Here is a 23,102-nt window from a genome sequence, read left to right as displayed (position 1 = left end):
TATCTGATAGGGGTAAATTTAGATGCATTTTGGTCACTGCCTGTCAGCTGGGGGCCCTTTTGAGAGTCAGGTGCTGCTTAGCCTGGGGTGGGCTCTGCACTCCTGCAATGCAGGGGGTCATATCCGCACTGGGTCGCAACTGGGGTGGCTCCAGCCATTACCTGGGTCTGCTTGGCTAGAGCTGGGTGAGTGTTGGCAGTGTGCTGCTGAGGGTTCAGGTGCAAAAGAAGACACGTGGAGAGAAGCTGCTCTCTAGGAAAATGCAGCTGGCTCTGGCAGCTGCCAGCCTTTCCCCTGCCCTGGCTGTAACTCCCTATGCCAGGGGAGTGCATAGCCTGGCTCACAGTGGGATGTGTATCGCCGTAGCAGACTCTTTCTGTATGCAAGGGACTTGTTTTGGGGCTCTTCCAGGATGGGAGAATGAGACAGGGAGACTTGCTGAATAATAAACCACTGGGGGCTGCCGCAAGCTTGCCTGGAGTTACCAGTCCCCATGCCATCCTCTTCCGAGAAATTTGCACATCAAAGTTACGCAGCCTGAGATCTCTCATTCCTTGCTCCTAGCCCAGACCTCATGTACAGCCTGTGCTGCTCGGTCCCCCCTGGTTGTCTGCAGATCCCTCCTTGTAGGGGTGTTTGGGTATCCAGACTGGGGGCTCTTTTGCGCAAGGTGAAATGTGAACAGAAAAGACAGCCTCTGTCTGTAGATGAGTATGGTAAAGGGTTGGGAATAGAAAGTGTTCCTCCCCCCCATTTCCCTGATGTAGAGCTGAGATTAAGCCTCGATCTCTGCTGAAAGGAAGGAAAGAAAAAGGTATGTTTGTTATTCAGATCTGCTATCCTCTGGTTATTAACCCTGATTAAAATAGCGGTGAAGCCGAGACAACCTAGATATTAGCTGTGTACCAACATGAAAAACTTGGTACTGTATTCTAACTACCACACAGAGATGATTAAAACTCTGTTCTGTGGTAACTGCTGTTGTAACTGGCCGTACCTCATTCTTGTTAGGGTTTCATACTTTGCCTTGGTAATTTATTTGGACCATCTCCCCACCGCTTGTAATTTCTGTGATCAGTGATGGGTTGGCCACCTAAAGCCACCTTGGCACTTAGAGTAGAGGGGGCTGGGACAGTTTGAGGGGAATAAATTTGGCTCGTGGCGGGGGGTGTGTGTTGGGAAATTCTACCCCCCCCGCATTACCCCAAATGCCAACTCAGGTTTTGGTGTGCCTGCCTTTCTGCGTGTTCATCTGGGGGAAGAAGCAGCATTTGAGGACAAGCCGATGCGAGCGGGAGTGGGGAGACAGGTTAGAAAAAGCTTCTAAATGATTCCTGTATGTGCAAATGTTAATCATTAAACCTGTTACCGCTTAACAGCATGACTTCTTGTCATGATAAGCTGCCCCTCCAGGGCTGAACAGGAGTAAATCTCAGGGTGATTACTGAGCTCTGGGAACTGGACTTCAGCTTCTCCCACCTCAGCCCTAATACTGAATAGTGTTTAAACGCTCTTCAGTGTGGCAACCTGCGTGGCAGTGGGGCTCCTTGGGGCTGCTGCTGCTGCTTTTTCAGTCTTAACTGTGCCTTCGGAGAGTTAAATTCTCAACTTAATCAGGGTAAAGTGAGGTTCCCCATGTTATGTTGTTTTAAATGCCAAGTGACATCCGTAACCAGTGTCTGGATTCTAGTTCTGTGCTCAGACCAGTGGCCTGTGTGATTTGCTCTTCTGGGGGAAAAAATACACTGTAGGCACTTTAATCATTCTCTCTGCAGAAAAAAGTGTTTTCATCTGGGAATACGCTCCTGGCGTTTGTAGTATGTACTCGTTTTTTGTCTTGGTACCAAGTTCTTTGAGTAGATAGATAACAGCAACGTGAGTGCCTGCATGCTGAAACACTTATGTGCCTGTCTGGTGGCACATGGCACAAGTTGTAACAGGCAATACCATCTGACTGGGCATGTGGCCTTTTTGCTACAAGTTATCAGGAGTCAGATGCAAGCACAAACAGCAGCAGCTACTTTTGTAGGAGCAGAATTTTACAAGGGTGAATTCAGTTGGTGGTTCCCATTTCCCTCCAAATAGGAGTCTGAATGTAGGACATCTACTGCTGCACACCCCAATTTTGTGTTGAGAAGGGGTGCTTAACTAGTTCAGACTCTAGCAGTCTGGACAACATCAGCTACATGGTGAAAAGTTACAAATGGATGGCTAGGCGTTTAGCCCTGTTGTTTTGGCAATTGATATTGGGTAATAGTTGTTGCTTGTAATTCTGTAATGCAGGCAGCGGAAACTTAGCCGTCCAAGGTGTGAGGGGCTTGGGGTATAGCCTGTACCTGAGCTGGATAACCCACTCTGTGAGGCATGCTGGAGACCATCTCTCTTGATGAGAGGTGTGAGGAGCAGTATCTCTGGGGCAACAGTACCTCATGAAAGCTCCTAACAGCCACCAGCAACTCTGAGTCCCTAGGGAAGTCTGTCCTGTTTGACATAGACTTGCTATTGCTTCTTGAGTGTCTCCATACGGCGCTATGGGGTTGGGACAGAATTGGTTCTACAGAATTCGTTCTTCAGAATGGCTCAGCACTGTAAGCCAAAATAGGCTCTTTGGAGTTACTTGAGGGGAAAAAATGGCCAGAATAGACTGAAAACCCTGATGATCTAAAGGAAATAACCTTTGCTCCTGAGAAGGGTGAGTGGAAAACCCCCACCTGTTTGGTAGGGCCACTCAGGCTCCTGTAGGCTGTGCTTCCAGGAGAACTGTTTGCAATTATCCTGTCAGTTCAGTGCCTCCAGCATTACCAAAGCACTTGTGAAAAACAGCTGGGTGGGAATGTCTTTGAAGTCATTTAGAGGGCAGTTCAGCTGTCTCTCCTCCGGACAGACACCAAGTCTGGCAAGGGGAAAGGTATTTCTACTGTGCTTTAGTAAGTGTTGACCGAAAAGAACTTGTCACTGTGCATTTCTCAAAAACCTGTTAGTTTAAAAAAAATGTCTCTTAGCTTTTAATGAAATTGATTGATGCCTTTCTGAGAGTGTGAAGGTGATCAGCAATATTCTCCTTGGTTTGCTGAACTAGTTTACATGAACTTGGAGGAGCTTCAGCTATTTGAGTTTATTAGGAAAGAAAAAAGTGGGGGTTTTTTGTATTTTCTCTTTACACATATGGTGGAGTTTGCATCAGTCACAGAAAGTGGAGGTGTTAAAATAACCGTATCATCCGGGCAGCCTCCCTGCAGATGCTGACTGCTGCCTGTAGTAATGGCCCACCTACCTCTTGGAGCCTCTTGCTTGTTTGGCGAGGTACAGAAACCATCCCATAGCTCTTCCTTCCCTCCTCCATCCCATTAAATGGGTTGACAATATAATATGCAGGATGCACAACACTGTGGTTTTAGTCTGTATTGAGCCAGATTGTATGCTCAAGGTCTGAAAGCAGAAGGAAATATTACCTAAGGATGCTGGGATTAGAGTAAGATTCAGTGTCACTGGGCTGGAGCTGGCTGTTCCTTGCTGTAGAAGGAGCTCGGCCACAGCCCTTCCTTTGAAGATGTGTATTTGGGAGGAGAGGACTGCTGTTAGAGAGGCCTGTCTGCTCCTCCAGAGCTAATTTAACAGCCTGCCTCCCATTCAGGCAAGGGAAATGCCATCGGTGGAATTCTTCCTATTATATTAAATGACCTGGCTGTATGTCATGGCCTAATGGTGTTACCGCAGAGAGCAGCAGATAGAGGATGATTTTCCTTAATGTTTTCTTTGCTGTGTGGGAAAGGGGCTGCTCCCATCTGGTTCAGCTGCTAGGCAGCCAGATTTCTCTCCGCTGGTCAATAAACAGAAACTGCTGTTTTATGCACCAGAAGCTGGGGTACTGGCTGCTATAGTTATGATTTAGTTTCTAGTGTCAGATTAGTTAGGACTTAGATATTGCACCAAACCAAGGATCTGTGTACTAAAGATGCACAGGCTGAAAGTGAATCTGTATTTCTACATTAAACAGATTTGTAATGTCATCTGTTCTGCCCAATGGTTTTTACAGGGGAAACAGTCCAGAGACAATAAGATTGAGACACTTCAATTTGTACTTTTGGTAATAAACATTTTTTTGCATTGACACGTCTGGTGCACTTGACTCTTCAGAAATGTGTAACTGCTTAAGCATCTTCTTTTATAGATCAAGAGACTGTGGTAGGCTCAAAGGTTAAAGTCTTGATTTACACGGATTCCTGAGGCTCCATGGACTTTCTCTTTGAATGTCTTTCCCTCCTGGGCATTTGACTTCCCTAGGGCTTCAGTGCATGTGCAAATAGTCATGGCTCTTTTGCAGGGAGGGGAGGTGGGTTAAGGAAAAGCGAGGTGAATAAACCTAGCTGATGCACAGTGCCAGCATGCTTTGCCCCCCCCCAAGGATGATGCTTCTCCTCTTGGGGTGTCTTTGGGATGCAGCATTGAGGGTGCTCAGGTCTCTGTTTGCAAGTGTGACATCTTGCAGTGCTGCAAGGTGAAGGCCCTTGTAATGAGTGGCTTGAATGAGGCAAACCAGTCATGAGTTGTCCAGGCATGGTTCATTGGCTCCTGTCTAGCAGAAGGAAAAGTGTCACTGTGATTTGTGCTTACCTAGCTATGCAACTGAATTTTATCCTTGAACTGGGTTCCTAGTTTAGACAAAGTCCCTCGGGTGAGACGCATGCCATTTGCACAGGGTTTTTAATTAGAAGAATTAATCATAAACATGGGCATCTTTCATTAATATGGCAGGGGATAGAGATAAATTACATCAGCAGAAATGTGTCTGTTGTTGTTTACTATTTCTATGAAATGTGGCAGTCCTTGGTGTCTGCAGACAGAGATGAGGTTCCATATGATACTGCTGTGCTGCCACTATTATGCTTTTAATTATTTAATGAATTACTGACTTTTGAGTTGAGGTAGCTCCATAAGGCTTGCTATCTGCTGATCAGGAGATGCTTAAAACTTGCATATTTAAAAATTTCTAGATCTGCAGTGCTAAAGAGGGAAAATCATGGTATGTTTAAATTTTTAATAGCAGCCCTCTCCTAAAAAATATGTGTTCTCCTCTCCCATACTGCCACTAGCAAAGGAGGGGATAGAGTACAAGGAGATAACATCCTGTGATAACTTCAAAATTAACAGCTTAGTTTGGGGCGCTTGCATCCTGCTTCTCTCCCCTCTGTCTTCTCAGCTGGCTGAGGGATGCCCTTTTGAAAGCATCTGAAGAAGAGAAAGCCCATCGGCTATGCAGAGCTCAAGAATCGGAGATTAAAATTGCTTATTGGGTTCTTCTGTGTGAAACCTAGCTTCCAGTGCCAAGGATTAATTGCTTACATTCAGGTTTTGAAGGGTCTGTGTCTTTTGCAGAGAATAATGCAAGAACATCTTGCTGGCTCCAGAGTACATAAGCGTTATTTGAGATGCTTGCCCGTGGGGTGCAGCAGGGCTCTCCTCTGAAGCCAGCAGGAACAATTAGACCACTGAAGAGGGGTTTGGTGGGTTTTTTGGCCAATAATCTCCATCTATCTCCTCAGGGAAATCTTCTCTTAGCTGATTTGTCTCCTTTCTTCCTCTCCAGATGGATATTATGTTATAAACAGATTGCTAAGGAGAACTGTTTCCTTCCCCTGCCTAAAAAGGAAGTGAACGTATGGAAGCTGTCTCACAGAGACAAGCTTTGAGCCCTCTTTTAACTTAACAAAGACTTTACTCTCACCCCAGGAGCCTGGAGGAGCAACGCCAGTGTGACAGGCAGAGGCAGAAAGGGAAGCCCACGTAGATGGCTTACAGGAAGAGTGGACAAAGTGTGTTTTGAGGAGATCAGTGCTGTAGCAGTTGGGTACACCTATGCTGTACTGGGCCAAATCCCACTCTGGCTCTCACAGTACATAAAAGTTGTGATTTCCAGCTGCTTCTGACCTCTAAGCACAAAAGCTAAGTGTTCGGTGGTATTACTAGAGAGGAGACAAGTGCTTGTCCTTGTGTTTAATTAAGACCTGCTCTTCAGTGAGTGCTTTATTGCAGATGCTCTCTGCATGCTCCCTGCACTTTTCTTTTGGGATTAAAGTGTTAAGCAATCTTCTTTATCCCCTTGTCTTTTGTGCTCTCATGTCATGAGTTAGGGATGAAAGTGCCTCCTCTGCCAAATATGATCTGATGGAAGGTCTTGCCTGGGAGATTTATTTATTTGAGTATGAAGTTTTTCAATTTAAGTGGACATTAAGTTGAAACTTAAAGAAATATCTCAAAATGAAGGAGGGTAGAACTAGCATTTCTGCCCATGCTTGTTCTCAAGTGTGCAGTGCCTATCACTCTCAGAAGAGGAACAGACTGTTGTGGAGTTGTTAAGGTGCTTGAAGAGTCACTGACCTGTGTGTGGGCTGTGGTGCCTTCTCTGTCTAGAAAAAAAACCACAGAATAGTTTCTGTGCAGTTTTTTGAATGTCTAGTTTGCAGTCTGGGGGCCCAGACATGAATGATTTTAAGATCTGTCACATGTCTGAGGACAAGAGTTACAGATCCTCAGAACAGATAAGAATTTAGTTAAAATACATAAGAATTTACTGACAATCCAAAGCTTATTGGATTCCTCCATGTAAAATCTCATGTATGGCACTGAGGATTAATTGATTAAATTCTTCTCTAGAAAAGTTTATTATTTAAGATATGAGTAATGTAAAATTGCCTTACTGGCTCAAAAAAGCATAAAAATAGGAGTTTAAAGTGTCTGTTGCCAGGCAGAGAATAGACAAATGTTTTCCTAAAAAAAAAAAAAAAAAAAAAGGTGAATCCAAGTCTTTTGTATCCTTACAGTGAATGAAAGCACTTAATTAAAATAGACACTTTGAGATTGAGATTTGCAAGGCCTTTCAGATGAAGGATTTAGGTAGACCTGGAAGTAGATGTTTTATGAAGCTGTTTCCTGCTTTGCAGTTCTCCCTGTGAGCTGAGGTGGAAAGGAGATGTTAACCACTTCTCAAGGGCTCTGCAAGACCGTCTTCAAGGGCTGAACATCATTGATTGTGTCCACCAAAAGATCTTTCTGGGACCATGCAGCTGGAAGAAGGGATAGACAGCTGTGGTAGCTTGCTGAAAGAAGCAAGAATTGATTTAAGAGCCTGCAGGCACTTTGTACTGCTCCTCTTGCTCTGTTAAGGTGCCAATCTTATATTTTGCTCTGCGGGTTACCATGAACATCTATGCCATGCCTCCAAATTTTGCCAACTGCCAGTAGGGACAGTGCTTGGGAGGTCAAGAAACACAGGAGAAACTAGTACCAAGACACCCCTCCATCTGTCTGTAAACAATGCTTATATTTCCTTATCCCTGGGTACTGCCTCTCTTTTGGGCTGTGAAAGAGGCAGAGGCCGAGCCAGTACAGCCACATACCAGCAGGAGATGGGGGCTCTGCTATGTCATAAGAGGCCTGGGGGCAGAGGGGTCATCTTCCAATAACTGGACTGAGAAGACACTGAGGGATGCAAGGTGTATTTGGAAGGAGTGTAGGGGGAAACAGGAGGAATGAAAGCCAAGTTGGTCTCCACCAGATGCTGACTGTGGTCCCTGAGGGAAAGCATTTTTATTCTGTTGCCACTGATGTTTGTACTCAAAGTTAAAGCACTTGGATGGAGGTGGAGACACCATTCTGGGAATGTTTTGCTTCAGACAGATTGACTGCAAAGAGAGTTTTTGTTGTTAGCCTGGTATTAACTAGGGGCTATGAGAGGGATGATGACTCTGTCATTTGACTGGTAACATGGAAGTGTGCAGTGAAGGGTGACATTAAATCATTATCAAGTAAAGAAGTTTAGGGAGTTCCTTTCCCTCTTGGTTTAAAACTTGTGGTTTCACACATGTTTACACAGTAGTCTGGGAAAAGATTGAAGGGGCAAATGTGTGTAGGAAAAGAGAGGATGGGGATCGGTGTTCTATATATGCTTTTCCCAGTTGCTGCTTCCCTCCAAAATTTATCACTCATTTGGGAATTGATTCTGGCATATTGCTCTTTATGTTATAATAGGAGGAGACTGTTAAAGGCATATCTGATGGGTGATGAAGTACTGGTATGAGCTTTCCTCTGTTAAGATGTTATCAGGTTAAAGATAGTTGTTTGCTGGGCTGCTTGCTGCGCCCCCAGCTCCAGTTCAGCACTGAGCGGAGGGACTGAGTGGGAAGGTGCTGTTTGGACTAGCAGCCCTCAGTTCAGCTCCAAGGGCTGCTGGACCAGCCTTGCTGGAAATATCCTTGCAGTTTGAGCCACTGGCCTAAATGCTGGCTCCATAACCCAGAGAGTTAACCTGGAGATAGAAGAGTCTTGCAGCCTCTCACTCAGTTGCATCCAAGTGACATGGAATGGGGAGAGCTTACAGGGGGCCAGGCAGGATGGATAATGCTAATTTGGAGGGGAAATATATTGCAATGTGACAAGATAGGACCAACTTTGTTTCCTTGTGCTTTTCGCTCTGTGCTCTAGACTGCAGAGAACAGCAGCTATTTAAACATCCCTGTAGGTTTTCCTCACTTTCAGATGAGGAAAGAAAGGGACAATAATTTTTTAGGACACCTGAGGTGTGGCTATGTGCACAGTCTCTGAACTGAGTTGTCTGGGAGATGTGTATGTGTTATTTGCCTGGAGGTATACTGTCAGCCTTGAGGTTCATGTGGCAGCCCAGCCATGAGTGCATGCTGTAACAATATTTTAGTTGTGATAACTTCTGGAGATTTTTTTTTCAGTTCAGAGGATTTTCATCATCTTTGTACTTATTTTCCTGTTTTGATTAAAGCAGTAATTCAGATCTAGTGTTTCTCCTACTGCTCTGAGTGGTACAAACAAAATAGTGACAGGCCATTTGACCTCCTGAGGCCAGACGGACGCCTCCCTGTATCTACCAAGGGAACTGACATGCCTACCTAATAAGAGACCAAACCTGATCAGTTTGGCTGGTGCATTTCTGTCCCCATCAAGCAGAGGTCCATCTTGGACACCTGTAGTTTGAAAGCCCCAGAGCCATCCTGCAGAAAGGGCTGGTGGCAGGCGGCTCCAGGACCCAGCTGCCTGCCTTCCTCTCGGGTTTCTCTTGTCTAGGGCATCCCTAATCAGGGCTTGGGTCATCAAGAGCTGGGGACCAGTCAGGTTACAGTCTCCTCCTGTGTGAGGGTGGGCTTGCCCAAGATGGGATGACCTGTGCGTGCATCCCCTGATGAAGTCACCAGGATAGCAGTGACTTGCAGCAGGTAGAGTTCTCTTTAGTTGGAGGTGATCTCTAAGCCATGCAGCAGAGGATCCACCAGCAAAAACTAGTGAAGCACGTTCAACTCCACTGATTAAAACCTCAATAAATGAGCATTTGCTTGTGATGGCTCAGTGAAGTTGTAGTACCTCAACCCATGAGATTCTGTTAGATGTTTCAGTGTTCCCAAGTTAATGAGCCTCCTTGAGATAGGTATCTCTTTTCTCTTGACACCTATCATTGTGTCTCAGACCTGGCACAGTGGGATCTGAACTGTGTGACACCGGTTAATGCAGAGATATAAATTGCTATTGCATTGCCTTCACCACAGTGTGTGGTCTGTGTCAATTGTCTCTCTCCAAGGCAGCCATTTTTGAAGCAGTCCATCACACACTACAGTTTTGCTTTTGGTGAGGGAGATCACTCACTTTCTGCCAAGAGAAACATAATTTCTTCCCTAATCTATGATTAAAGGTCAATGGACTTTTGAAAGATACCTTTCTACTTTCCTTTAACAAAATTATTCATTCTGTTGTTTCTCATGACTGACAGCTATATATCAACTGCAGGCCTTTAGCATCGCAGGACAAACTTCTACTGCCTGTGTTTAAGGACTGATTATTCATTTACAGAAACAGTACCAGGCAGTTATCCTCTGTGAACTGTCATATAGAAGTGGGTAGTGTGCAGTCCTAGCAAATCAGGACAGGTGTGCAAAATTTGCTCCATTTTATGATGGATGTACCTTACAAAGACTTGATGCTGTGAGACAGTTTTCTGTTGTTTAACTTTACTGCTGGTTTCTAATGAAGAGTGTGCTACTAAGCTCTTCTTCTGCTCCACCTAGTTGGGGCATTGGTTGCTAACAGGTCAGCTTTCCTGAATTACCAGAATGTACCAAGTGTTTGGCTCTTATAAAAAATAAGCTTCTGGCAAAAAGATACCTTTCTGCTTCTGGAAGGATTCTCCCTTGGGTATGCTTGATTCTGAATATAACCACATTTAGTTATATTTGGGGGGGTAAATGTGTGGCAATCAACTTGTTTCATCTTTTTCTGATTCTCTGGAGTAGCCTATGAATGACATGCTGAAAAACCAAGCTGTTGACCAATGTATATTGATATGGCAGGTCTGGAAAACACCCTTAAGATAGTTGTATTAAAAAACTTCTGTAGAACATTACCAGACCCTGGAATTAGACTCTAGCATTGAAGGAAAAGTTGGGTTTACGTTATTTGTGCTGGTCTTGTAAGCTGCTTTTGGCTGAGCTGTTTAGGGGAGAAGCTGAAAGTCAATGCTTGTAACAATCTGATGATTGTTCTGGGAAAAGTTAAAGAGGTCCCCGAGGAGGTAAGGAGGCACAGTAGTGTGGTATTCATCAGTGTGGGTAGGTAGCAACACTGTGCTGGGTGCAGGCACCAGAAATGGCTTTGGTGAATGAAGTGGGCAGAGCCGTGCAATTGCCGTGGGGCATGAGGCAGGAGCTGAGCATCTCTCAGCACCCTGCTCCCAGGTAGCAGGCCCTGAAGTGTCTGCAGCACACTGCGAATATTAATTTCCTTCTCACTTAACTGGAAACGGGCTCTGTTTGTGCTGGATAAGAAGCTAGCTTTAAAAAAACCAAAAGTAACAAAACAAACTAAAAATTACTATGGTATTGCTATGGTAACAAACATCTAGAAATGCAGACAATCTCTGTATCAGCTGCAGGCTTGGACTTTATAGCCTGTGCCCTGGTGGTTGCGTATGCAATCAGAGACAGAAATGATGCTGTAAAGGGAAACAGCAGCGGGTTTATGATACCTTGGGATCTTTCCAAATATGAGACTTACTGCTCCCTCTGCTTGAGGCAGGCTAGGAGCAGTTGCAGGCTGTTGGTGCAAGTCTGTCATTGCCTGTTCACTACCCACCCAGTCAATGAGAGATGAGGGGCCAAATGCACTTCACGGCACTTCTATGGCTGAGCAGAAATGGCTGATTATGGGATCAGTGCTGGAATATCCTGCATTTTGAGTTTAAGAACACCTTGGACTCTCATTGGGTTTTTGGGGGGCTTTGACTAGTTGGAGAAGATAAATTCATTTTGCATGTAGTATATCATTTGCAGCTTCCATCAGCACCTTCAATGGCAGGCCTGGTAGAAGGCAGAGGGAGCTCAGCTTCTTCCCTGGCATGGTATTTAGTTGTGTGTGCAGTGGTTCTGGGTTTTGCTTTGTTTTCATTCTTGTTTTCCACTTTCACTCAGTTATTAGCAGTGTTAAAATCAGTGAAGTAGGAGGGGAGGTGCCAGCAGCAGAGAGCTTTGAGTTTCTGGCTGAAATGGAGCGGGTTCTTCCAAAGCACCCCTAAAGCATGAAGTGTCTTGGTGACTCAGATAGCCATCTTCCCCTCCACAAGCATCTCCCCAAAAATACGACAGGACTGGGCAATAGGACAGGAGAAAAAGGGAAGGAACTTCCACCAAGGCAATTACAGAGGCGTAGGGGACCCTGCTATAATCGTGAAGGGCTGATGTTAGGAGAGAAGATGACCTGTCCTGAGAAGGCCCGGCTTTGAAGAGGAGAAAAGACCTTAAAATGCTGTCTCCTAAAAGAGGTCTTGTTCCCCTGCAGCCCTCCCTCAGGGATGATCCTGAAAGGATCCTGGAATGTGAAAAGGAAGTTGCTTTTTGTAATGCAAGGACTTCTCTGGCTTGCTGCTGCTCTGGCTCCCCTTGGGACCAAGTCGCAGGCTGATTCTTCCTGACTACTGTTTCAGGCTTCAAATTAGTTGAAGTTACTGAGTGTGAGATATCACTGGGGACTTGGCCTGGATGCTTTGGGCATGCCACTTGTTTCAGTTCTACTTTGCATGTGATTTCAGGGAGACAGGGGAAGAATTCCAGGGAGCTCAGTCTCCTACGTCAGGGCACATGTTGGCATATAATTATGTGCATTCATGCCAATTAATGCTTGTAGTGGACATGCATGGTGGAACTAGCTTTGTGTTGATACTTGTAATTCGGTACACTTGTGCTGAGTGCTTGACTCTACACCCTTAAATATACCTTTTAATGTTGGTTTGGGGAGGAAGGGGCAAGGGAGAGAGCTGTATAAAGAAATATATGTTTATAGACAGAAAGTGAAGAGCCCTTCATCAGCTCATGTTGCTTAAACATCTGTTAATTAGGGAGAAAGATTGAAAAATGCTGTCCTGGCAATTGGCTGGATCCGGAGTGGTGAACGTTGCTCGATGGACATGAGAGCTGCTGTGTGTGCTCTGGCTCACACCCTGCGGCTGTGGAGATCTCGCTAGCAGCTGCCTTCGTGCTAATCAAAAATAAGATTTGAACCATTAAACCCATTTTATTCAGTAGGAGGTGCTGCTCTGCTGAAGAGCGTTGCTCTTTATTGGCATTGGGTGTGTTGCTGGTCAGACCACCTTCAGCAGTGGCAGGGATGGGCTGCCTGAAATAGAGCATACAGGTGAATACCCGGGTGCTGTTGGTCTGTAGTCCTGCCACGTTCAGACTCATTATATAGAAACCTTTTACATCCAACCAGCCAGAGCAAGAAATGCTATTCCAGACTGTGTAATGCACTAGCTAATTCCTCTTTCACATTTACATTTCAAGAACATGCCTCCTGTATTTTGTTCCCTGTCTATAACAGTTCTTTCAAGTTTGGGGGTGGTTGGTTTGCTTTTTTAAAGTTTATTTTGTGATATCTTTGGTGCTGTCTGTCCCCACGCTTGCAACCACAGCTCTGCTTTTGGTTTTATGAATTTTTTTAAACCTACTTTGAACAAACCTGTCAGCACATTTCCTTTGTGTTTGTTCATCTCCATGTTCCCTTCAGGAGCCAGAAATGTGAAGAATGTCTCAACATCTTTTTCTATTTGGGAGAAAATGAATTGTATTACAGACTCCATGTCTCTAACAAGCTGTATTGCATTTAACCTTTATCTTGCCACCGCAACCTCCAGCTACAAATGTATACATTATTTGTCTTCTGGGTAGTGAAGGTTATTTAACAATATACTAGTTAAAATGGTTTCTAAACACAAGCCTTTTTCCAGGGCAAATAAAGATTTGGAAGAAAGAGAAGTTCAGTGTGTTAAGCAGTTTGATTTTTCCAATAGATTGTAATAAAATCATGACTGTGAATGACTGAAAAGTAGTGGAAAACTGGGGCCTCAATGAGTGCTCTGAATGTGTTTGTTTCTCTCTGTTTATATTTTTGTTGTGGCTGAAATCCTGTTCTGCTGATGGTCACTGGGAATTCTGCCGCTGGATTTCACTAGTAATTTACAGCACACTCAGACTTTTACATTGTGTTCTTCTGAACACAAATAAAGCCTCTGTGCTTCATGCTGGGCTCTGTGGAGAAGAGAAGGCAGACCTCACCGAGCCGAGCTCATCCTCCTGAGCAAGCCTGTGGTTTTCAGGGCTGAATGTATCTAGGTTTATTTTTCATTCATATTTAGGAAGGCTGCTGAAGGCCCAGGCAAGATTTTTTTGACCATCACAGCACCAGTGGCTTTTTAGAGCTGTGCTCTCTCTTTGGTGAAATAACTCCGTGTGGTGAAAAATGCACCTGCCCAGTGCTCTTAGGCAATGGGAGATAGCAAGGCTGTTACACTGCCCAGGGACATGAATGGAGATCACTAAGTCCTACTGGTTATACTCAGCTGTCATGCTTTGGAAAAGGAGAAATTTAAAAAAGCGTCTGATGGATCTTGAGAAGGGAAAACCGTCTTCCTTGACAGCATTGGCTATACTCACACAGCACTCCTCTGGGAAGCAAAAGGTTAGGATCACAGCCCTGGCTATCAGAAACAGTCACCCACATTTTTATTATGACCCATGCATGAACTTTGAGTTTGAGAACTTGCTCACAGAGTGGAAAGTGCTGAGCTGGTGGCTGGGTTGTGAGCCAGCCAGCCGGGGGGGAGGCTGTCAGGAGTGCAGTCTTTGCATGGTGTGAGGAAAGTGGGACTGGGCTGCAGGGCTCTGGGAGCTTTCTGAAAATGAAATTTGGGCAAAACTCTCTAGTTGAAGAAAAATGTGGAGAAAAATGTCAGACATATCTTTTAATAAATGAAGTCAAAACCAGCAGCTCCCAAAATCTGCCTGATGAGAGTTTAACCAGGCCAAAACCCAACTCTAGCCCAGGGTTTCTGTAGCAGTGTTATTGCTGACCAAAAGCATTCAAACATTACTTCATTTGAAAATCATGTTTTGTGTGCTTTATCTTCACCTTCTGGGTTTTGAATTTCTAGGTATCTATGTAGATACTACCTTTTTATGTTCTGCAACTATGAAGGCAAAAAATTATCCGTTCAAAAGAAAAGCTGTGAGTTCTCCTAACAACATAACCCAGGAGCTGCATCTTTACAAGATGATGTTACAATGTGAGACTCACAACAGCACTCTGAGCACTGTGTGTGCAGAGTCAGATGATGGCTGTCCTTTGTACAGGATATGGTTTGATAGAGTAATAGATTTGAAAGACCCTCGCTGGTCATTGCAGTCATTGACTTTATTTTGCTACAGTTTGCACCTGCAGAATGAAGCAAGTGGCTGTGTGAGGGATCGTGGTGCTTTGTGTGTGGGGAGAACTGTGTTTCCATGAGGAGTGGTTTTGGCCATAGCTGTCCTGAGTGTATTTTTGTGATGCCCGCTTCAACGGTTCTGCTCTTCCTTATATGCCTACTCTTTCCTTGACAGTTGACAGTGACTAAATGGCAGAGCGGAGAGGCTGTTGAGGAGGCCTCTATTAATAATGTGATTGAAGTCTAGAATGACAGAGGCCTGCATAGTGTAACACAGGGGTTTCTCATATTTGACAGGCATATATGAGCCCATTGCGTGATTCTTCATTGGTATGCATATTTGATTAAATTTGCTATTGGGGAGGTGAATTTAATGCCTTTGCAAATGGAGACCCAAGCAGGAGCAGAGCGCAGCTCTGAGGATCTTGTCAGTTCAAATTGATTGCTGAGTCCTGGAATTGGAGCAATGCAGTAAGTGAAAAATTAATCAATTAAAATGGAATATCAGTTGGCTCCTAAACAAAATGCCAACAGCCTGATATTGTCAAATCTTCCCTGACAAATAGACAATGAGTTTTTCCACTATTAGAAGACAATGTTGCATGCTGCAGGGCTGAATGCGTGACAGAGAACAGATCTGAGTGAACAAGGTCTTGTGCAGAAGGACTCATTTTTGTAATCATGGATACATATGCACCATCACTACTGTCACTACAGAAAGAGTACCAGTACAGTCCCCCAGGATAGATCTCATGGCTTCAAACCTCTGAAATGCAAGTTGGCATTTTGAGCTGAGGTCATTCCTGAACTTCTCTAAGAAACCAGGTCATGATTCAATGGCGACATGAGAAGTTATAGTAAGTCACTCTGTTAAACACCAGTTTGATTGCTGGTTTACAGACAAGTTGCATTTTCATATTGGGCCTGGCTAACTCCCAACCAACCGGTCCTGCCAAGAGCCTTTCTGTGTGATGTTCAGAAGCTAATGTGAGGAAGAGCAGTGTGGAGCATCATGGTAAACTACCTGTCTCATCAAGGCCACATCCTACCCAGGTGTTACTTCCTGGGTAGACAAGCACCATGCAGGCTCTGGGGCTGTGGGCCAGGAGCAGCATGGTACCCCAACTGGCACTAAGATGGGACCGTGGCTCCCTGAGGCCAGTCTGCCACCTGGCTCAGTCTGCAGGATGGGCCGTGCTTCCCACCTGCATGGCACTGCTATTTGTGAGAGACCAGAACAGGATCTATCTGGTTGTTAACACGGGAAGAGAGGAGAGGGTTGGTGCAGAATTGGATAATACTCAAAATCATGACTGTTTGAGCAAGACCCACTAACAAAAATATGTTAGGGAAAAATCTTTCCTTGTTGGAAGATGGGGAGAAACTCCCACCTCCTGCTGTGGGGCTGGGTTTGTCCCTGGTGTGGGTGTGAAATGTTCCCTTGTCTTCCTGGCTCAGCTGTGCATGTACACAGTACTTCTGCAGACAATGAATGTTGGCTAGTTGAAAAGCCACACTATTTTATTCTTGATCTGCTAATCTCTATCTAAAACTCCTGAGGACGAATGATTAAAAAGGTACTTCAACTTCCTTTCTCTAGCCTTAGCAAAAAGCCCTTACTGCGTGATCTTGAAGGCAAAGAAAATGAGCCCCAAGCTTAATATAATTAAATATTTTCATGCTTTGGGTGAGCAGTGCCCTCTCCTCAGTGCTAGCTGACCTCTGCTCATCTCTTAGATAACTAGTTCACTGCTGACTACGTTAGCAGTTTATGAGGTCTAAAGTTGCTTTCTCCTTCTCTGTAAAAATATCTGTGGCAGCATCTGTCACTCTAGACAGTTGTGATTCACTGGGAGGGAAAGGCTGAATGTAGGTCACTTGAGTTTGAAGGGAATAGATTAGTACATCAGCACGAGAGGCACATACACACGTTGGGGGGAGTGGGCCTAGGGAGACACAGTTTATGTGACTGATATGTTTAATGACAACCTAGATCACCCTCATTTGAACTGTCTTATTGGCTTCACAGGTGCTATCAGGTAATCATGAGGGCATTATCTGTCTCGATACAGAATGCTGTATGTCAGTCTGTCATGATACAGATGCTATAAATCAGGGTTCAGGTAATGCCTAAATGGCCACTGAGCATCTAACACTTAGAAGACAAATAACAAAACATTGTTCCTTTTTCTTCTTTGTTTTAATAATTCAAAATCACTTGGAAACCAGGGGCATTCTTTACATATTTAAATGTCTATGAAGACCGGGATATTTTTCCAAAAGAAAAAATGCAGCTTCCTATAGTGCCTTTTTTATTCTAAAGGATCTCAAAACACACTTTTACAAAAAAATGTGTATGTATAACCTTTAGCAGAGAAGTATTCTTATATACAGTAAGTAACCTTGATGGCTTTTGCGAAGGTTTGCTATGTGATAGTAAACAGATGTCTGAATGCAGACAGTTTCATGTCCATGTGACCACTGTTTCTCTGTACAAAACCTTCATTCCGAGGCACTGTGTCCCCAGCTATTCATTGGGATCTCTTTCTGACAATGCTGTTTTGGTGCAGGTGCCACTATGAACTGCCTAGTCCCTTAGATATTCAGATAGTGTACTGTCATGTCCACTTTCTCCCTGACACCAGATGTTGTCATAGATATTTACGGATAGAGAGAGGTGTGCTTGGAAAATAAGTGCTGTTGCAGGTCCACAGACCTCACACTCCTCTCTCATGTTGGTACTCAGTAATTTTGAAGACCGTCCCCTCACTGTTTTTCAGGGGTTTCTCCACATTGTTTTTCTCCTGGAGAGAACTATAAAAGCATAAAGGTTTCTTTCAGTAAAAATGACAGTTTTCATGTCACAACAATATTTGCCAAATAGGGAACAAATAGCTTTACTCCAGAATATGAGATGAAGACTGAATGAACATAGAAGCCAGATGTATGTGTGTCTGGACATGTGGGTGTTTATACGATATCGATGTATGTGAACGTCATAAGTATATTAAAAACAAAATTTGTAATGTAATTTTTCAGTTTTGTATAATGGACATCTGCGTGCATTAGACTTCAAACTGAGGGAAGAAATAGGCCTTGGCAACTGCTTCACCTCATCTGGGGTCTGGATTTCTATGGTTCTGAGCAGCCTCATTTCCTCAGAGCTGTTTGGAAGAGAGTGCCCTCAGGCATCTATCTTTGAAGCCCTTTTGGCTTCCACTGCTTTGCTTTATTCAACACTCCTAAAAACAAAAGACTAGAAGGATGCTCCAGGGCATCATGTCCCTCCCTCCAGCTATGGGCAATTCCTTCCTGCCTCTGGGTAGCTGGGCCAGAAAACTTTGTAGCCCTTGCTAACTGCTGAAGGTCTGATTACATAGCTGGGTCAAAGATGGACATGCTTTATAGAACTCATCTCCTGCTATATGTTGTATATATATGCTATATCTGTCTTGGCCAACAGTAGAGCATGATAACTGATAGCATTGTGCATCTGTCACATGTGAGGTTGTATAATAAATTCCAGCTTCTTGGGTTATCATTCTACAATGAATATACATCAGGACTGTATTCAGAGGGGAATCCAAGTTGGCATCATTTTTGTATGTATTGCTAATCTACATGGGGGCAGAGAGGGGTCAGTTTGTGCTGAATCCAGTTACCACATGTGGAAGTGACTTGTTTGCATGCAGTGTGATGCTGGGCTCGTTTAACCAGCATGGCAGTGAGTACCCCACACTCTTCAGGGCTGTGGTCTGCAAAATGAATGAGACTGATGTGTGCTGTAGTGCTGGTGCTTCTACACTGTGTGTTACTTTTGTCTGTCCTCCAGTTTTCTTGCCATGCTGCTTTGCATACCTTTGGGACCTGGGCAAAGTATCCAGATGTGCTTCCTGGAAGCATCTCTTCCCTCCTGTAGACAAGGACGTGCAGGATCAGGATAAAACATCACAAGAAAGATGCTTCTCCACAGAGTCACTAAAGAAATAGCTAAGTAGGATCATTAGGCAGAGGCCACATGGCTGCCTCAGAAGCAAGACTGAGTTCTTAGACATGAAAGCAAGGAGCTGGGACTGTGGTAGGACAGACACCACCTTTCCATATGCTGAGAAGTTGGATGAGGGTAGTGGTGTGTGAAGCTATCAGAGAACCACCACTTGTGATAGACAGAGGTAGTACTTAATTGCTCTTGGTTTTTTTTTTTTTTTTTGCTGCTACCCCTGTAAACTTCCCCCACACTGTTTTCCTCTCTTATGTTGCTTACTTTCTTCCCCAAAACTGCCTTGTCTGGCTTGTCAAACCATGGCAAGTCTGCTTGAAAGTTAGTGGCCAAGCCTTGTCTATCAACACACTGTTGTGACGTGTAAGTCAGCAACACCCGGTTTCTAAATCTTCACACTAACAACCCATGTCTGCTTGTGACAGACATCATAGGAGAGTGTGATGTTCACCTCATCCAGGCTGTAGACAATAACATGGAAAACACTGTGCCATCTTCTGTGTCTCTTGGAGGAGACTCTGAAAGTAGCATCCAAAAATTGGTGGGTGTGGGGAGAACAATGCTGTGGAAGCCAAATACAGAAGAATAATTGCTTCTCCTTTCTTGCTTTATACAGGATTTCCACCTTTTCAGGCCAGATGCTTGAGGACACTTTCCTTGTCAACAGCAGGATGTCTGGCAAAACTATGAGGGAAGAAAAGAAGAACAAAATAGAAAATATTTGGTGGAATCCCATGACTTCCTGGCAATGAGGCAGGGACTGAGAGAAAGGGTTTCTCAGGGCTAAAACAGAAGAGAGCAGAGATGCAGTCTTGCAGAGCTGGCAGAGAGTTGCCTCTGCATGCACAGAAGGCAGTAAATTCCAGGAGACAGTGGGAAAGAATAGGGAGGTGGAGGGGCACCTTGGGCGAGCAGCAGTGCTGGAAAGCAAGCCCCAGCAGACTTTCTCTGCTTCTCACTCCCACCATCCCTTGGCAGCTACAGCTTTGTCACAGGGCCTGGAGAAACCCTGTGAGCTGGCAACCATGGCCCCTTCTCAGAGGGAACTGAAAATAGCCTCTGCTGGAGGCCCACCACTTGTCTCTCCAGCCCAATTTGGAACTGGCAGCAGGCCTCAAGATTGTCCAGTGTTGATGGCAGTAGAAAATCTCTTGTGACCAATTAGCTGCTGTGGGAGTTGATCAATTCAAGTAGCTTTACTGCTTCCATTGTTACTCCAGTTTGTGCAAGCTACAAACAAAACATTCAAATCGGTCTCTGAGCTCCTGTCAGCACTTGCACTTCTTGAAGAACAGAGATGGTTCTATTTAACTGTGGTAATTTTTATTAACATTTCATAACAGAAGTTCCATAAGAGCATGGTTCCTAAACCACATTTAAAATGCTTTACACAGTTAAACAAAGCATGAATAAAATAGACTCTGTGCTGTCAGGCACACCCTTTTCTCTTAAACTAATTTGAGCAATTTTTCAGAGAAGTATACAGACTATTTCATGAGACACAGCAAGAGCTATGTGCACACTGGGATTCCTAAACACAACTGGAAACGCAACACACTCTCTAAAACAAACGCTTTTGGCAGCAGGCGTTCAGGAGCTGCTATCTTGCAGGTTCAGCCCATCAAGAGTAGCTTGCTTCCTGGGAATTTCTTGGGAGTTGCTGCAGCTCTCAGTCCTGCCCTGTCTGTGCTCTGTGTCATTCACAGCCCATCCATGTCCCAGCATATGGATTACAGAGCTGAGCAGCACATGTCTGTAGCATCTCCAAGCACTGTTGTGCTCCCCAGCATCTGATTGCTGGTGATGGTGCTGTGCTATCCTGTTCTCTCTGGGACTTGTCTTCAGGTCACTGGGACAGCATATGGAGCAAGTGCAGTGAGCCCATGGAGAAGAATTTCACGCCGTGCGGGCCCCAGCAGCTCCACTGTGGTTTACAGAGGCGATGTGGCCCTGACCTTTGCTCTGAGGGAAGAGCATTTGCTCAGTCAGAAGGGTTGTATCTCAGTCCAGTGGACTGAAGATGGAATTAAACCGGTTCAGAAGGAAAACGTCTGCTGCGGGGGGGGTTGGACCTGCAGGGCTGGTGGGAGGGAGGTGCGGGCAGGGTTGGGGGTCATGGCAGTGGCAGTTTGTGAGGCTGCAACAACAGGATAAATCGAAGGGGGGCCTAGGGAGGGAGGAAGGTTTGGTGAGGTTGTTACTCCCTGGCTGGCTTTGTGTCCGTATTCATCAATTAGACCTTCCTGGTCAGTTAGTTCTTCCAGGGAAAGGCACTTACTGGGGATGGCTTGTGATTGATGCTTTTCTGTCCTGGGATTTGACAGAGCTGACAATCATGAAAATGAGCTTAAAACAAAAGAGAAGCATGGCAGGCCCCTGTGCTATTTGTTGTACTAGTGCTAAACACTTTTAAAAACAATAGGCAAGAGCTGCCAAGTATATGTCTTGCCATATAAAACAGCCGTTGGACTAATTTCACAGTAACTGTAAAATGGTTAATTGTACTTACCTTTGAGAGTTTTGCATACCTTACTTGAGTTAAGTAATGATTGCTCATGACCCTTGGAGTATGGTTATCCTTTTTTGAATTTGGCCAAGCTTGCTGTTACAAAAAAATATCTTGGGACCCTGAAGTCCCCATCTGCTCTGGTTTTAGTGACTGTTTGTATGATGTTGGAACTGACATGCCTGTGTCTGGTGGCGACAATGCACGGAGGTGGGTGGCACTGTCTGTATTATAGTCTTGCTATTTCACAAGTGATTGGGCCTAGAGGAATATCTCTGTGCTAGTCGAGAAATGAGGCTCTCAAGTCTTCGTAGATGTGCATGGCATTAATTCCTTTCCCTTAATCCCTTGCTTACAAAGTTAATTTCTCTACTTAAATAGTTTCTGGTCTCTTGAACCATGTCAAAACACAAATAAGAACGTGCTTTCAAAAGCCGAAGAACATCTCAGTCCATTCTGTCACTAAAAGGGAAAAGCATTATGTGAAAATGAGAAATGGTGAAATGAGATTAGAAGGTTTACAGTATTTCCTGAAATTTTGGTATGTGAATTGTGTTGAAGGTCTCAGCAATGTTTGGGACAAACCTTAATTTGTGCAAACTACTTTGCTAATCCCTAGTCTAGACACTCACATTTCCCGTGCCTATTCATCTTTATTTTGCTTTCACGTAGCAAATTTTTTTTGGTCCATCACAGAGCATCAATCAGAAGGAACTGGGGCTCTTCTGCTCCCATAACTCCTCCCACTTGTACTTCTAACCTCAAGCCTGGGGATACAGAGTGTGTAACTACGTAAAGAACTTAAAGGTATGAACTGTCCAGTTGATGTTGTAAAAGTCTTGACTCTGCACTCAGCTGTACATACTGTGGCTTTAATATACCTAAAGCTCATATGTGCTTATAGTGTCTTCCTCCTGAAGTGAGAGGTGTTAATGTGAAGGGAGAGGAAAGAGGGGGTGGATGTCAGTCCACCCTCCTCAGAGAGTTTGCCAGGGGATTGACTACTTACTTCATAGAGAACCTGTGCTGCTCCTGTCAAGAATGTTTTGAATTAACAGTGATAAACGTCCTGTAGTCAAACATATACTCTTGGAGAAGAATCTGATAAAGCAAGTGAGACCCTAGAGATAAGCTTTATATTCACTTTGCCAGGCTTGTTCACAGCTGTCTGGAGTCCACCCAGGATGGTGTTTGCTCTCCTCTCTTAATCTGATTTTGCTGTTGTGTGGTTTGTAATGAGCTGTAGTATCTAGGGCTTTTCTGAGGAGCTGCTGCCTTGCTGTTTCTGCCGTGTTTTGTATTAGCACAGGCCTGATGAACTGTAGAGGTCTGTGGTGCCCTTACTGAATTGCATTTATTGTTTTCAGAAATTTTCTTTCCCATGTGTTGAGAGAATTTTGAATTCAAATCTTGTTCCCTCAACGTGTCTGACATTTTTGCTGGATTTCCTATGGATCTGACAAACATAGTCTGTCTCAATATCCAAGGCAGTTATGAAAATACTGAAATCACTGGATTCAGAACAAACCCCTAAGACCTGCTCTCACCATAGCCCCTCTGCTCTGACAGTGAGCAGCTAGTAATTCTGCTCTGACAGTGGCTTTCCAACCAGTTTCACTCATTCTGTGGTAGTTTCATCTAGACTATTATTTCTGTAGCTTGCTAATGACAACATCTTACCAGCCCTTATCAAAAACCTTACCAAAGTCGTGATGTATCTCCTGCTTCTCCACATCTTTAAGACTGATTATTCCATCACAGGAGAAAATTAGGTTGGTCTGACATGATGGATTTTGACAAATCTCAGTTGGCTCCTATTTATTACC

The 23,102-nt window shown here is 44.4% G+C and overlaps 1 protein-coding gene across 6 annotated transcripts in view; it reads left to right on the top strand.

Annotated features, from left to right (window-relative positions):
- GALNT16 (polypeptide N-acetylgalactosaminyltransferase 16) overlaps positions 1–23,102 on the top strand; it is a 96,938-nt gene that overhangs the window by 31,466 nt on the left and 42,370 nt on the right. Inside the window, exon 3 of one of the 6 annotated variants that reach the window (XM_074824365.1) lies at positions 21,973–22,083. The exons of the other annotated variants lie outside the window; for them this stretch is intronic. The gene's annotated coding sequence lies outside the window, so the exon portion shown is untranslated. The remainder of the gene's footprint in view (positions 1–21,972; positions 22,084–23,102) is intronic. 6 annotated transcript variants of the gene reach the window in all.

This window comes from Strix aluco, chromosome 4, assembly GCF_031877795.1.
Source record: "Strix aluco isolate bStrAlu1 chromosome 4, bStrAlu1.hap1, whole genome shotgun sequence".
NCBI lineage: Eukaryota > Metazoa > Chordata > Aves > Strigiformes > Strigidae > Strix > Strix aluco.
This window is presented reverse-complemented; position numbering and strand designations above follow the sequence as displayed.